The sequence below is a fragment of the Phaseolus vulgaris genome, chromosome 2 (assembly GCF_000499845.2).
Source record: "Phaseolus vulgaris cultivar G19833 chromosome 2, P. vulgaris v2.0, whole genome shotgun sequence".
NCBI classification, from domain to species: domain Eukaryota; kingdom Viridiplantae; phylum Streptophyta; class Magnoliopsida; order Fabales; family Fabaceae; genus Phaseolus; species Phaseolus vulgaris.
Window position 1 is genome coordinate 27,439,928 of NC_023758.2, and position 13,697 is coordinate 27,453,624.

The 13,697-nt window shown below is 36.6% G+C and overlaps 1 long non-coding RNA gene and 1 pseudogene across 1 annotated transcript; both read right to left on the bottom strand.

Moving 5' to 3' along the window:
- Positions 1–5,590: 5,590 nt before the first annotated feature.
- LOC137811167 (putative disease resistance protein RGA4) lies at positions 5,591–9,525 on the bottom strand (annotated as a pseudogene).
- A 1,393-nt stretch (positions 9,526–10,918) lies between these two features.
- Positions 10,919–12,837, bottom strand: LOC137811168 (uncharacterized). Its single transcript, XR_011081038.1, has 2 exons — positions 12,139–12,837; positions 10,919–11,998 (listed from the first exon to the last, which is right to left on the bottom strand). It is a non-coding gene; the product is annotated as an uncharacterized lncRNA (long non-coding RNA).
- Positions 12,838–13,697: the final 860 nt, after the last annotated feature.

A 13,697-nucleotide genomic window follows, 5' to 3' on the forward strand; every position in this document is an offset into this window, starting at 1 on the left:
AATGGTAAGAAGAAAAGACGTTTCTTATTCTCTTATGTGTATATTACATCACTCATGTATAGGAAATATATAGGAGTTTCTCTCTCCCAAATTACAATCTAATTAGGTAGGATACTAATCATGAGATTCTATAATTATTAAATTAATTGCATATAATTGGGTACAATATCGTCAAATATTGCATACAATAATTGCATATAATTTTATAATTATTATTTCCTTAATAGAGAGCTTGATTAAACAAGCGTATATCCTTACACCCGAACCCTCCCTCCTCTTTTGGTCTGCATACGTCTTTCCAACTAGCCCAAGCAATTGGCTTAAACAGTTTCCCCCAACCCCACAAGAATCTTGTTTGAATGCTTATAATCCTTTTACACACCGAAACCGGTGCTCTGAACAAGGAGAGGTAGTACAATGGGACGGCAGTTAGAACAGAGTTAATTAGACAAATCCTCCCTGCCAAGGATAAGAACCTCCCCTTCCAAGCACTGAGCCTTGCTTTAAGCTTGTTTAGAACTGGTTCCCAGAACTGCTTCTTCCTTGGGTTCCCTCCCACCTCCAGTCCCAAGTACTTGAAGGGTACCTCCATCTGAATGCAGTTCAAAATCTTAGTGAAGCATACTATAACATTGCTTTGTACATTAATACCTGCTAGCCTTGATTTATGGAAGTTAATCTTCAGTCCTGAGGCTAGCTCAAAGCCCCTCAGAATGGCCTTCAAGGTTACCACATTGTCAATGGTATCTTCACATAGAAAGAGAGTGTCATCTGCAAACTGGAGAATACACATCTCCACCTTCTGCCTTCCAATCTTGAGGCCCGTCAACATATTAGCCTTCAAGGCTTGTCTTACTAGCCCTGCAAGGCCTTCTGCTACCACTATGAAAAGGAAAGGTGCTAGGGGGTCGCCCTGCCGCAACCCTCTAGATGGCTTAAACTCTTCCGTAGGGCTCCCGTTGACTAGCACAGACACAGTGGCTGATTCAAGGCATCCTCTAATCCAAGAGATCCATACATTATGGAACCCCATCCTGTGTAGCATATCGTAAAGGAAATCCCATCTGACCGAGTCGTACGCTTTCTCAAAGTCCACCTTTAAACAAATGCCGCTTCTCCCCTTCTTCCTAAGATCTTCTACCACTTCATTGGCCATGAGCACACTATCTAAGATCCCTTTGCCCTTCAGGAAAGCTGATTGGCTTTCATCTATTATTGTAGGCAACACCTTCTTCATTCTACCTGCCAGTACCTTTGTAATGATTTTATAAATGACACCTACCAGAGAGATTGGTCTATATTGCTCAAGCTTAGAGGGGTCCCTCACCTTCGGGATTAGCGCAATAAACGAAGCGTTACAGCCCTTCGGGATGTTCCCAGTCGCATGAAACAAAACCATTGCTTCCATTAACTCCTCTTTAATTAGGTCCCAGCTTTTCCTGATAAAGTTGAAATTGAATCCATCTGGACCAGGACTCTTAGAACCTTCGCATTGCCACACAGCGTCCTTAATCTCTTTCTCAGTGAAACCAGCCACCAGCCCCTCATTATCCATTGTGGTTAGGGTCTTAAACTCTACCTCATCCAACCTTACCCCTAAATCTTTCGTAGCATTGAACCTAGCTTCAAACAACTTCTTTGCCTCTAATCGAACAGTGCCTGGTTCCTCACACCACCGGTCCCCCACCTGAACACCCTTCACTTCATTCCTGAGTCTTCTCCATCTCAAAGATGAATGAAAGAACCTAGTACACGCGTCCCCAATCTTAAACCAACTTGCTCTAGCCTTTTGGCATATGAGAGATTCAAGTTTCTTATCGTTTTCTACCAAACGGCTAGTCAGCTCCATTCTGGTTAACCTTTCACTTTCCTCAAGGTCCCCATTACAATCTCTGTTGTCAAGATCCTCCAATTCCTGTAGGATCCTTCTCTTTGTGGTATGAAGGTTGCCAAACACCTCCCTGTTCCACACTTTCAGATCTGACTTGAGAAGTTTCATTTTCTCTTTCAGTTTTGCTATTCCGTTCCCCTGGACTGAGAAAGACTTCCATTTATCCTTAACCATGATGTTGAACCCCTTCTCCTGGAACCAAGCATCAATCGATCTAAAGGGTTTGGGTCCCCAATCCTTCTCCACGGATTTAATCACCAGTGCGCAGTGATCAGAAACCTCCCTTCGAAGAACATACTGTTTGCACATAGGCCACTTCTGCAACCATTCTTCCGTGACTAACGCTCTATCAATTCTGCTCTTAGCTGTTCCATCAGGTTTAAACCACGTAAACTTCTTACCAACCAAAGGCAGGTCAAACAAGGAATTGGATTCAATGAAATTGTTGAAGCCAGATATCTCTCTTGACTGATCTCTCTTATCCCTGATACCTTTCCTTTCACTTCTACTTCTCACAGCATTAAAGTCACCATAAAAGAACCCGACTGAATCTTGTGAAGCCAGTTTGACATTGGAGAGCTCCTCCCATAGGGTCTTCTTTGCATTCAATGCACAGGGGGAGTAAACATTGGCCACAACACACCTAGAAGACGATTTTAGATGTAGACCGATGACCACAATAAAACCTTTCCCCATCAGGTGATTTTCATAGCTAAAGACTTCTTTATGCCACAAGGACAACAAGCTTCCACTCCCCTCTTCTCCTTTATTGTGAATCCAACCTACTTTATTATCACCCCACCAAGAGAAGCACCTAGCATCCGAGATTTATAATAATAATAATAATAAGATGGTGGTGTAGTAACTAGAGGTAAGATAGTGGATTGGAATTAATGGACCAAACTCACAAGAAAAAATAGATTAATTTATTTACTCGTCCACTTTAAAAAATTATTATGAAACTTTAAATTTTAAGTTTCTAATATGTAATTTGTTAAATTTAAGTTAAACATTTTCATTTTAATTATGATTAGTATGAAGAAATATTAGTTTGTAATTATATTTATACAACTTTTTTTTTCTTAGGACCTCTTTTCATGCATATTTGTTTGTGCATATGTCTATTTAGCAACCTATTGCATGTGATAAGTGTTCCAACTTATCAAAGTATTCATTTTCTTGTATCATGTGTCTAGCAGGAAAACATAATCAAATAAGATTTTTCACACCCAAATTTACATTGTGTTTGTGTTCGAGGAGTAGTGTTTTTGCGAAAAGAGAGGTAAGTTACTCTCATGTTTGTATGAGCGATTGTGCGAAGAAAAGGAGACACAAATTTGAGAGTGAATACATTTGGTTTTCCTTACATTGTGTGAAGAAAGTTGTGCAAAGACATCTTGAGGAGATGACATTAGAAATATACCTTTGCCATAATAACCCCTTCTTGTTGTATTGATGTAAATATCAACAAGTAAACTCAAACACTTTTATTTTCATACATGTTTTTACTTTGCATCATCTATGGTTGCAATGTGTAAATCATTTAACATTGTATGATTGATAATGGTAATATGGTAGCAATTTTTTTATTTCAACATTGTATGGTTGATAGTGGTAACATTGACACATTTAGTTTAGCATACATAGTTTAGCGTACATGTGACTTATGATTGATTATGAATTTTTTATTTATTTATTTCAGTTCTTTGCATGACAATTTTCTTGGCTGGAAAATGATTGCAGTGAAATTTTCAAATTTAGAAAACTAAAATCAGAGTGGTGGTTTATATGAAGATCAAAGTCGTAGTTTAATTTGTTACACTCACTTTCATACCTGTTCCTCATCATTTATAACCAAGGAGTAATATACCAGAAGTTTATGTTCTCGTTGTAGTCAAATTAATAAAATAAAAAATAATTCTCATATTATAAATTATCGATTACCTTCAATCCAATAACACAAGAAACCTTTGAAGTTTAAAAATTATGATTATTAAAAATACCTAAATTTGATTTGATTAGGTTAATAAGAATTATATGATTTTTTTATAACAATAAAAATTTTATTCAAATATAGAGAAGTTAAATCATTGTATTAAGTAAACCAATAAATATAATATGACACTTTTATAGAATTTAAAGTTATCTTTTTAATCTAAAAATTATATTTTCAGTTTTCTTAACAATAATTTGTATGAAATATGTACATATTTTCTATAAAAATCAACTGTTTTATGGTATTGATTTAACAGTGTTTAGTTAAAAAAACATAATCAAATATGGTTTCAATAGAATATGTTGTTTCTATATGTCTTTGATTTTTTTTTATCAAATAACATATATCATTTCCAATTTATTGATTATGTGCTTGTATAGACAAAGTAGACCTAGATAGAACCTAAAATTAGTTGTACAAATTGTTGACGTCTTGTTCGTTTGGTTGCTTCCTTATTTCTCACTTCAAGTCTCTTTCTTTAATTGTTGGTGCTCAGTCGAGGTAGACTTGAAAAAGTTATTCCGACAATCAAGTAAGTATTCAATATACAGAGTGTATATTAAAAACTGACTGATTCAAAGCGTCTCTTACACCTATGTGGAGGGTTTATTTATAATATTTAGTTATGGGCATCTGTTGTGATGGTGTTGAATTTATCATATATCAACGTTAACTTGATTCTAAGGAAGTTCCCTAATTTCTTAAGGCTAAGGCGTTACTCGAATTTTATAATATATGTTCCATATATCATAATTGTTTTAAATGTGTTTTCGACCTGTCGAGGCTTGTCCGATTACTAAGCGGTACATATCCAAAATGGAAATTAGGTTAATTCATATGAGATTGAAATTTATAGAGATTAAAATTTATATGAATTTAAGTTAAGAAATCTGCATATGATTATGTAAATATTTTGAAATTAATATACACTTATTTAGATTACGGTTTTAACTTTAATTTTTTTATGTTATTTAATCTTCAATTTTATTTTTTAAATATATATTTTCTACATTTTTATACGTAAGCACAGTATCAAATAATTTATAATTATTTTTCGACCGAAATCTCATATCATAACGGGAGTTATATTTTAACTAAAGTCGTAATATATATATATAAATAATCAACTCTCATTCTAATATTTTAACACAATGAAAAAATAATAATTTTACAAAATTTATTAATTAAAAAAATAATTTTAACTTGTTATAATTAATTAAATCAATCACAAATTTTTATAATTTTTTTCTTAATTCTGTTTTAATTTATAATACAACGATAAACAATTGACTGAATAATAAAACATACATTTGAGCACCACTACATAGAAATAAAAAAGTAACATTTTAGTTATTTATACCTGTACATATGACTTTTAAAGATTACTTTTAACTAAACAAATTCTTTAAATATAAAAATTATTACAGTCAAATAATTTATTATAAAGACCCTTTATTTTAGAACTGAAATAGCTGAGTCATATTTGTTCAACTATATTCTAATTACTCTATAATTACTCTATATTTTACGTACAGATGAGTCTCTCTTCTTAAGTCCACAAGTCCCTATCCCCAAAAATTTGCATGATAAAAATTTGTGTCTCTATATTTTAAATGGGTTTTAATTTTTACAAACTGTATTTCTCCCACAAAATCTGTAGGTTATTCAATCCGTTAAAGAATACGCATGCAATCAATCAAATAAAAAAAAATAATTTTTTTGATTGAATTAATCTTGATAATAAAGCTTAGCCCTAAAATTCATGTAACCTATATATCGAAGAGGTTGGGTGTAGAAAACTTAGACCAAAAATTTTCCAAAAAAACAAAACTCATTGCCCACGTAAAGTAAGTTGTGGGTTACAAATGATCAAATGCACATGTAAGTAAATAACAAACAAACATATCTGCACCATTTTGGTACTAAAAGATGTACATGATGAATGCACCTTTGCTTACAGGCACTTACGTAGAAGGCAGTTCCATGAGCGAGATGATCCTCGCCGGATGCTCTCTGCACGCAATTACGAACATACATTAATGCACAGACTCACAGTAAGGAGAAATTAAAGAAAATGATACAATCATTTACTTACCACAAAATCTTGAAGTCTTTTCCTCTCGGAGTGGGAATGGGTCGAGTAATATTTTTGGAATGTGGTTTATGTATTGCCAATCCTCTCCCGTATCCCTCTTGCACCGCTTCGTCAGATAAGGACATCCGCGTATACTTAAAGAAGACAAGTTGGTGAGGCGTTGAATGCTACTTGGTAGTGATCTCAACTTTACACAATAATGAATCTTTAATTCTTGAAGAGAAGTGATGTCTCCTAGCCAATCAGGCAATGAACTAAACATGCAAACATCTATATTCAAAGTTCGTAGGCAGGGGACACATTGTAAGCCATAGGGTAATGTGGAGCAATTATTGATTGAGACAGTCCAAAGGGCAGTTAGTTGGGTCATATTGCTTGGTAGAGTCACCAGCTCAAAACAACATTCGATACTCAAACTCTCTAGACATATCAAATATTGCACACCTTCAGATAAGGATTTTAAGTTATAACATTTGTAAATACTCAAATATCGAAGAGAGGTTAGACCTTCCAACGCATGTTCTGAAAAATACTCCAACTCATCACAAGATTCAATGATTAGTCTCTGTAGTGAACCCAACCCGCTGAGTTGGTCGGTTAATACCACCATTCCATTAATCCATTCAATGTCCAAGGCCTTTAGACAAGGCATATTCTCCACAATCCCTTCCATGAAGGAAGTCGCATCGCAAATACTAAGGTGCTGAACAGAAGGAAGACGTGGAAATTTAATGTTGGAGGAGATGCCAATAATTGTTAAATGAGAAAGACTAGGGAGCATCTCTACCCCTTCTTCCCTCAATATCCTCTCCAATTTTGGTAAATTCCTCACCAACAAATTCTCCAACAAAGGAAATGCCTTCTCCTCCACACCATCATACGACTCACCATCTATCCACTTCACATATTTCATTCCACTCACATGTAGCCTTTTCAACTGTCTTAGTTTACCAAGTGGAGGAAGCTCCTCACAGTTGTCACAGTCCAACAGTCTAACTTCCACCAAGTCTCTCAGAACTGCACCATTTCTCATCCAACTCGATAATTGTCTCCCCTGATATCCTTTCATCTCAAAACTCTTCAGAGTTGAGGGAGGTTGCAAGGCTTCCAGTACTCTCTCAACGTTAATATTATTACCTTCTGAATTAGCATTACCACCCCATGACAATTCTAGGATATTCAAGTCCTTCTTACCAGTTAAATTTGCCTGTTTCGCATCCCATTCATTGGGGACGTTCTCAAGGCCTTTGATTCTCAGCGTGCCTCCAAGCTTTAAGCTATGCAACTCTGCTAACCCACACCCTGCCTTTGATCCCACAAAGAAAGTGCTCAGTGTTCTTAGATGCCTTAACTTGCCAATATGCGGAGGCGTCTCTTGTATTGAATAACAATTATCAATCACAATATGCCTTAGATCCTGTAATTGCGTCAATTCTTTCGGCAGCCTAAATTGCCTAATATTTTGTAGTTTCAATATTTGCAATTTCGGCAACTGACAAATTAATTTATGTAAGCCTTTTCCAGAACCCCAATTCCAACTCAAGTATCTCAAATGTCTTAAATCCTTGAGTGGGAACAAAAAAGAAGAACATGTGCGCAATACTCGGAGACAATGGTTTGATGGCAACAGGCCAATATGACCCAAATCCAGAAATGTCCGCAGGGATTGAACTTTCTTGAAAGCAGTCATATCAACCTTAGAATTTAACAAGCTTGAATAGTGAACTCTAGTTGACAACGGAGTCAACCTTCCTTTCTCAATAATCACACATTCTTCACCATAATAGACTGGGCAAGATCATGAAATAGATCATGCATCTTGCAACTTCTAATCATACCAAGCCTATCAAACTTTGCTTCTTGAAAAAATGATCTACGGTATAATTTTTTCCACAATTTATTTCCAACATCCTCCACTTCTACATTTCCTTCAGATTTAATAAATCCATTAGCCATCCAGAGATGAATTAGATCTTCCTTGTCTATCTCAAAATCTTTGGGGAAAATTGCACAAAAAGAAAAGCATCTCCTCAGAGACAACTCCAAATTAGAGTAGCTCAGTCTCAAAGCACGCATGATAGAATTTTCCTCACATGTCATAGAACTACTTTCCTCTCGTATATTCCAAATCTCACTTTCTTTTACATTTTCCCATTGGCTTACCTCACTTTTATCACGCAAAAGACTTCCCATTGTTTTGATTGCAAGTGGTGAACCAATGCATTTTCTCACTATCTCTCTGCCAATTGCCACAAGCTCTTCTATTTCTTCTCTGTTTTGAGCAAACGCATGGTGTTTGAACAATGACCAACTGTCGTCTCCTGACAATTCTTTCAAATGGTAAGCAGGATGCGTCTCCATGGTGGAAGCAACTTCCTCGAGTCGAGTGGTAACCAAAATGGTAGCTCCTTTTGCTGCCCTTGCACACAACAACTTTCCCTTCAACTGCTTCCATTTCTCTTGGTCTTCATTCCACACATCATCAAGAACAAGTAAATACCTTTTGCTGTCCAACACTTCTTCAACCTTTTTCCGCACTGCTTCTATGGTTTTGAGATTGGGATTTTTTCCAGTGCAACACTCTATTATGGATTCTAGAATCGTCTTCGCATTGAAATCATCAGAAACACAAACCCAAATTGTCAAGTCAAAATGGTTGCATACCTTGTGATCATTGAAGACCTGCTTGGCAAGTGTTGTTTTTCCAAGTCCACCCATACCAACTATGGGATATACGGAAAGTTCTTCACTGTTACTGACATCTTCCAGGAGAAACTTCACAATTTCCTCTCGATCCCGGTCTCGGCCATAGGCTATAGGTTCTGTAATGTCAGAGCTAGTTTGGCGCCAATTATCATCATCATTCACTGCTTGCTTCTCTGTTACATCATCACGTAACTCAAACATGCTTCTTTCTTCATTAATATCATGAAATCTTTGGGTGATGTCTTTCATCCTCTTTCCAATATGAAAACGAAAGAGAATGTCCTTGGGATGCACATGGGCCAAGCATGAATTTCGCTCGTCATCAGATAGCACCTTTTTGGATTGAAATGAACATTCATCCAAGATATCATCCAGCACATATGTTGCATCTGTGAGTTTCTGCAGCCAACTCTTCACAGCATGACTTATTATTTGCTTACTCTCAGCGTCTCTAAGAACAGCATGAATTGCAGTGAGATTGCTGGAAAGCTTTTGAGTCTGCTGGTCTACACCCCAATAAGTTACAAGTTGGTTTTGAACTAAAGATCCCAAATTTTCAATCACGATTTTCAGTAAAGCCTCGGCCATTTGCAGAAAGGTGAGTTTTTTGGGATGATTGTGGTTGTGGAGAAGGAAGTACGTTGAAGAGTGCTAACGTAGAAAATGATCAATTTTCATTAACAGTTGAATTGACAATTGGTGGCGATGGCAATAAAAGTTGTCGTTTTCTTCCTTGGCAAGTGGCCCCCTCTTTGCTTGTGTTGACGAAGAATGTTGATACGATGAGTGAACTCAAACCAACCATATTAATTGCATACCAACCATATTAATTGCATACCAACCACACCGACTTGTCCACTCACTTTCTCTATTATTTCAGCTCAAATTTCCCAACTTTTTCCACATATTTATCACTTTTGTCGAAAATATTTTATAAAATAAAAATACAGAATTATACATAAGTTATCAAAATTAGGGGAAAATAGTTTTTGAAATTATGTATAAGTTATCTCTATGGGGGTTTTGTTATCTGCTGAGTGCCTTCTATTCTTATCATATTCTATCTCATCTATGTTTCATCTCTAAGTCAAAATAATAATAGTTTCGTTTGCCAGCTTAAATAATTTTCTCCTACTTAATATTTTACTGATTTTTTGTTTTGATAATTCAATAAATTTTATTTTAATTGAATTCTTTAACAAAATATATTATCTTAGGTTTTTTGTCACAATTATTAACTCTATTGTCCACGTCTTTATTAGATTGACTATTATGTTTAATAAATTATTTGTATTAATTTTCTTTCTTTACTCGTATCAACATATATATGAAGGAAAAAACATATTGGTTTTTATAATAAATATATATATATATAGATCAAAAGAAAAATTAAAGGATATTTATATATAATGACTAAAATATCTATGTTGAATCATAAATTAGTTTTATTTTCTTCTTCTTATTATTATTAATTTTATTTATTTTTTATTATTATTGTTTATTATAATTATTTTATAAATTTATTATTAATAATATTATTTTTTATTAATATTGTATTGTTATTATTATTATTTTAATAATCAAATTATTATTTTAACAATTCTTATTATTATATTTTTATTATGTTATATTATATAACAATTTTATTTATTTTATTATACCGAAAATATAAATATTAATAAAATTTATTATATAAAAATATAATATATATTTAATCTAATAATTATATTTATAAATACAATAAAATATTTATTATATAATTAAATTGTTCCGCGGCAACGACATCAAACACTTTATGATGCACCGCGTTTGTCAGAAGTAATAATTGTCCCTAAGGAAGGATATCGATCCCACAAGGAATACTTGAACAATCAAATAAAATATTCACCAAATATAAAACAGAATAATAAAAAGTGTTTTGAAAGTAATTAGAAAAATAGGGATTGGGTTTTGTACCGTCCCACGAGGTCACTAGGAATTACACCGACCCGCCTATTGAATCGACCGAAATGGTTATCAAGCATGACATCAACCTTTGTGACTAGCCAGCTTGGCACAAGGATGAGGGGTTGTGTACCGTCCCGTGAAGTCACTAGGAATTAGGTCGACCCGATCAATGGGTCGAACGAGCTCTTGACGTATATAATAGATGACACTCATAATATTCCTGGTTACACTATAAATGCTGAAGCGATATTCCTTATTACACTAAATGCTGACGCGATATTCCTTATTACGTTATGAATATTCTGCGATTATATCACGTGATGGGAAAACTTTATGACAAGTTACCACAATACAGGAAATTAATGCTGCGAAGAACTGGAGACAAAGGTCCAGGGCCACAAAGACTTATAAATAGATTATCACTCACATGGAGTATCTCAACTCATATCTTCGCATTATATTCACTACATAAAGCATATCTTGTGCTCTCATTGACTTGAGCGTCAGGGTGTCATCGCAAGAAGAGCTCCCCTTGTTCCCTGAAGGTTGAATCGCTAAAGCTTGAAGGGAGACAACCAAGAGCTCGTACAGATTCCGACCGACCTCGAACCGGTGAGAACATTTGGCGTCCACCATTGGATCGTTAAAACTGCGCCCACGACTAGAAGAACTGGAGAGAAGAGTCAGAAACCACATCATGAGGACCAGGCAGACACAGATGCCAGAAGGTGGAGAGGCATTCATTCTGCAACAGGTGGTAGAGGCAATGCAAACTTTGCAATGTGAAAACGAGAAATCTAGGAGGCAAGTTTAGGAATTCTAAGCAGAGCAGAAGTGACTCCGTGTGGAATTCCTGGCTGAACAACTGAGACTAAGCCGCAAGATGACTGATGGAAGAAGCCCTCAAAACGAACGAGGAGTTACAAAAAGCAAATGAATATTTGAGGAGGACATTTCAGCAACGACTGAGACAAGTGGCCGAATATCTGGTCGGAAGGAGAAGAAAGGCGGATCCCCGACCATTCAGCCAGGACATCATGGAGGAACCCATACCACATCATATCGCAATGCCCAAAATGCCCCATTCTCGGGAGTCGAGGACTCGAAAACCCACCTAAAGATTTTCCAAGCCCAAATGCTGATTTCTGGGGGCTCAGATGCGGGCCGATGCAAGATGTTGCAGGAAACTTTCACGAGAACAAATCTGCGTTGGTTTATCGGAATCCCCGACGGGGCAATAAGTTCGTTCTAGGAGTTCTCTTAGATTTTCGAAGAACTATTCATGGCCAACATTATCATGCGTGTAGAACCTATGGTGGTAGACGCGTTTGTAAAAGGTCCAAATCCTTTTAGCGACTCCCTGCTAAGAGAACGAAAAAGAGGCCATCAGAAAAAAGAAGTTGGGCGAGCGACGGGGTGAGGGAAGATACAAAGAACGGATTCGGGAAACTCAGCCTAGGCAAACCGAACAAGTTGTCAAGTGGTCGGAGAAAAGGTACGTACCTTATGTAGCCCAAAAGGAGGAGGCAGGAAGGAATGCACCATGGTTACCACCGCCTGCGCCTAAGCCCACCTTGAACCTCACTGTACCTCTAGCTCGCCTGTTGGACGACCGAGCCGTATCCTCCAAATTAGAGTTCCCGAGGAAGACTGATCGCATTTTGGGTCCCAAAAAGTCTGCTTGGTGCGCATTTCATCAAGCGCGCAGTCATGATACGAAAGAATGCCAGGCGCTGCGACACTAACTGGCGGGGTCGATAGAAAGAGGTCACCTCAGGAAATTTTTGTGACTTGAAGCAGAGGGTGAAATCGTCTGAATAATGGAGCAACAGGACGACAATCATGTAACTCCCATTGGGAGATTTCAATAATCGTCGGGGGTTTCTCAGCGGGAGGACTAACCGCAGCTAGTCGGAAACGCAACTCCAGAGCGGACCTAGTTTTCGAAACGATGGAGCTAAAATCAGTCACGACCCCTAACCTCTGCTTTACGAAAGCCGATCTCGAAGATGTGTCTCCCCATCAGGATGACCTAGTGGTAATTACGAGAAGTTGATTATGAGAAGGCCTGTTGGGAGTTCATCTTTTATACCTTAGGTAGGTTGGATTTTTGTGATAAATGGATTAGAAGGATCAAACCGTGCTTGAAATCTTCTTCTGTTTCGGTGTTATTAAATGGCACTCCAACTAAGGAATTCTATCCTCAGAAGGGTATTCGTCAATGCGATCCTCTTGTGCCTTTTTTGTTCTTTATTGTGGCTAAAGGTTTGGTAGGGGTGTTAAGGAAAGTAGTCGAGTGAAACTTGGTTGAAAGTTTGGAGATCGGGGTTAAGAAGGTAAAGGTGAATATGCTCCAATTCGCTAATGATATTTTGTTCTTTTGTGAAGCCAATAATAAAAGCGTGTTCACTATTAAAGTAATGTTGAATTACTTTGAGTTAGCTTCTGGCCTTAAGGTTAACTTCTTGAAAAGTAGGATTGGTGGGTTGGGAGTGGATAAGTCTTAGATCCAACGTTTTGTTGTGTTACTTAATTGTGACGTGATGAATACTCCTTTTAAGTATCTGGGGTTGCTCATGGGAGGTTGTCATAAGAGAAGTGCGTTTTGGGTCGACGAGTTAGAAAGAATGAAAAGCAGACTGGGTAGGTGGAAAGGTAGATTCCTATCACTAACAAGGAGAGTTTGTATGATTAAGTTTGTTCTTTCTTCCATTCCATTGTTTTACGTTTCTTTGTTTAAGTTGCCTTTTTCGCAGTTGAAGGAAATCATGAAATTACAGAGGAATTTTGTGTGGGGTTAAGGGTCGGCTGGAAAGAAGATTGCTTGGGTTTCTTGGAAAAAGGTTTGTGAGCCTTGGGAAGCTGATGGTCTTGGTACTTTGGACCTTCGGTTATTCAATGTGGCCTTGTTGAGAAAATGGATTTGGCATTTGGGTTCTAACAAGGGAGGGCTCTGGAAAGAGATTATTGATTCAAAATACGGCAGTTGGAGGAGTCTGAAAGAGAATAAGAGTTCTTACAATGAGTCTTTGTGATGGAGAGATTTGAAGGGGATTTGTGAG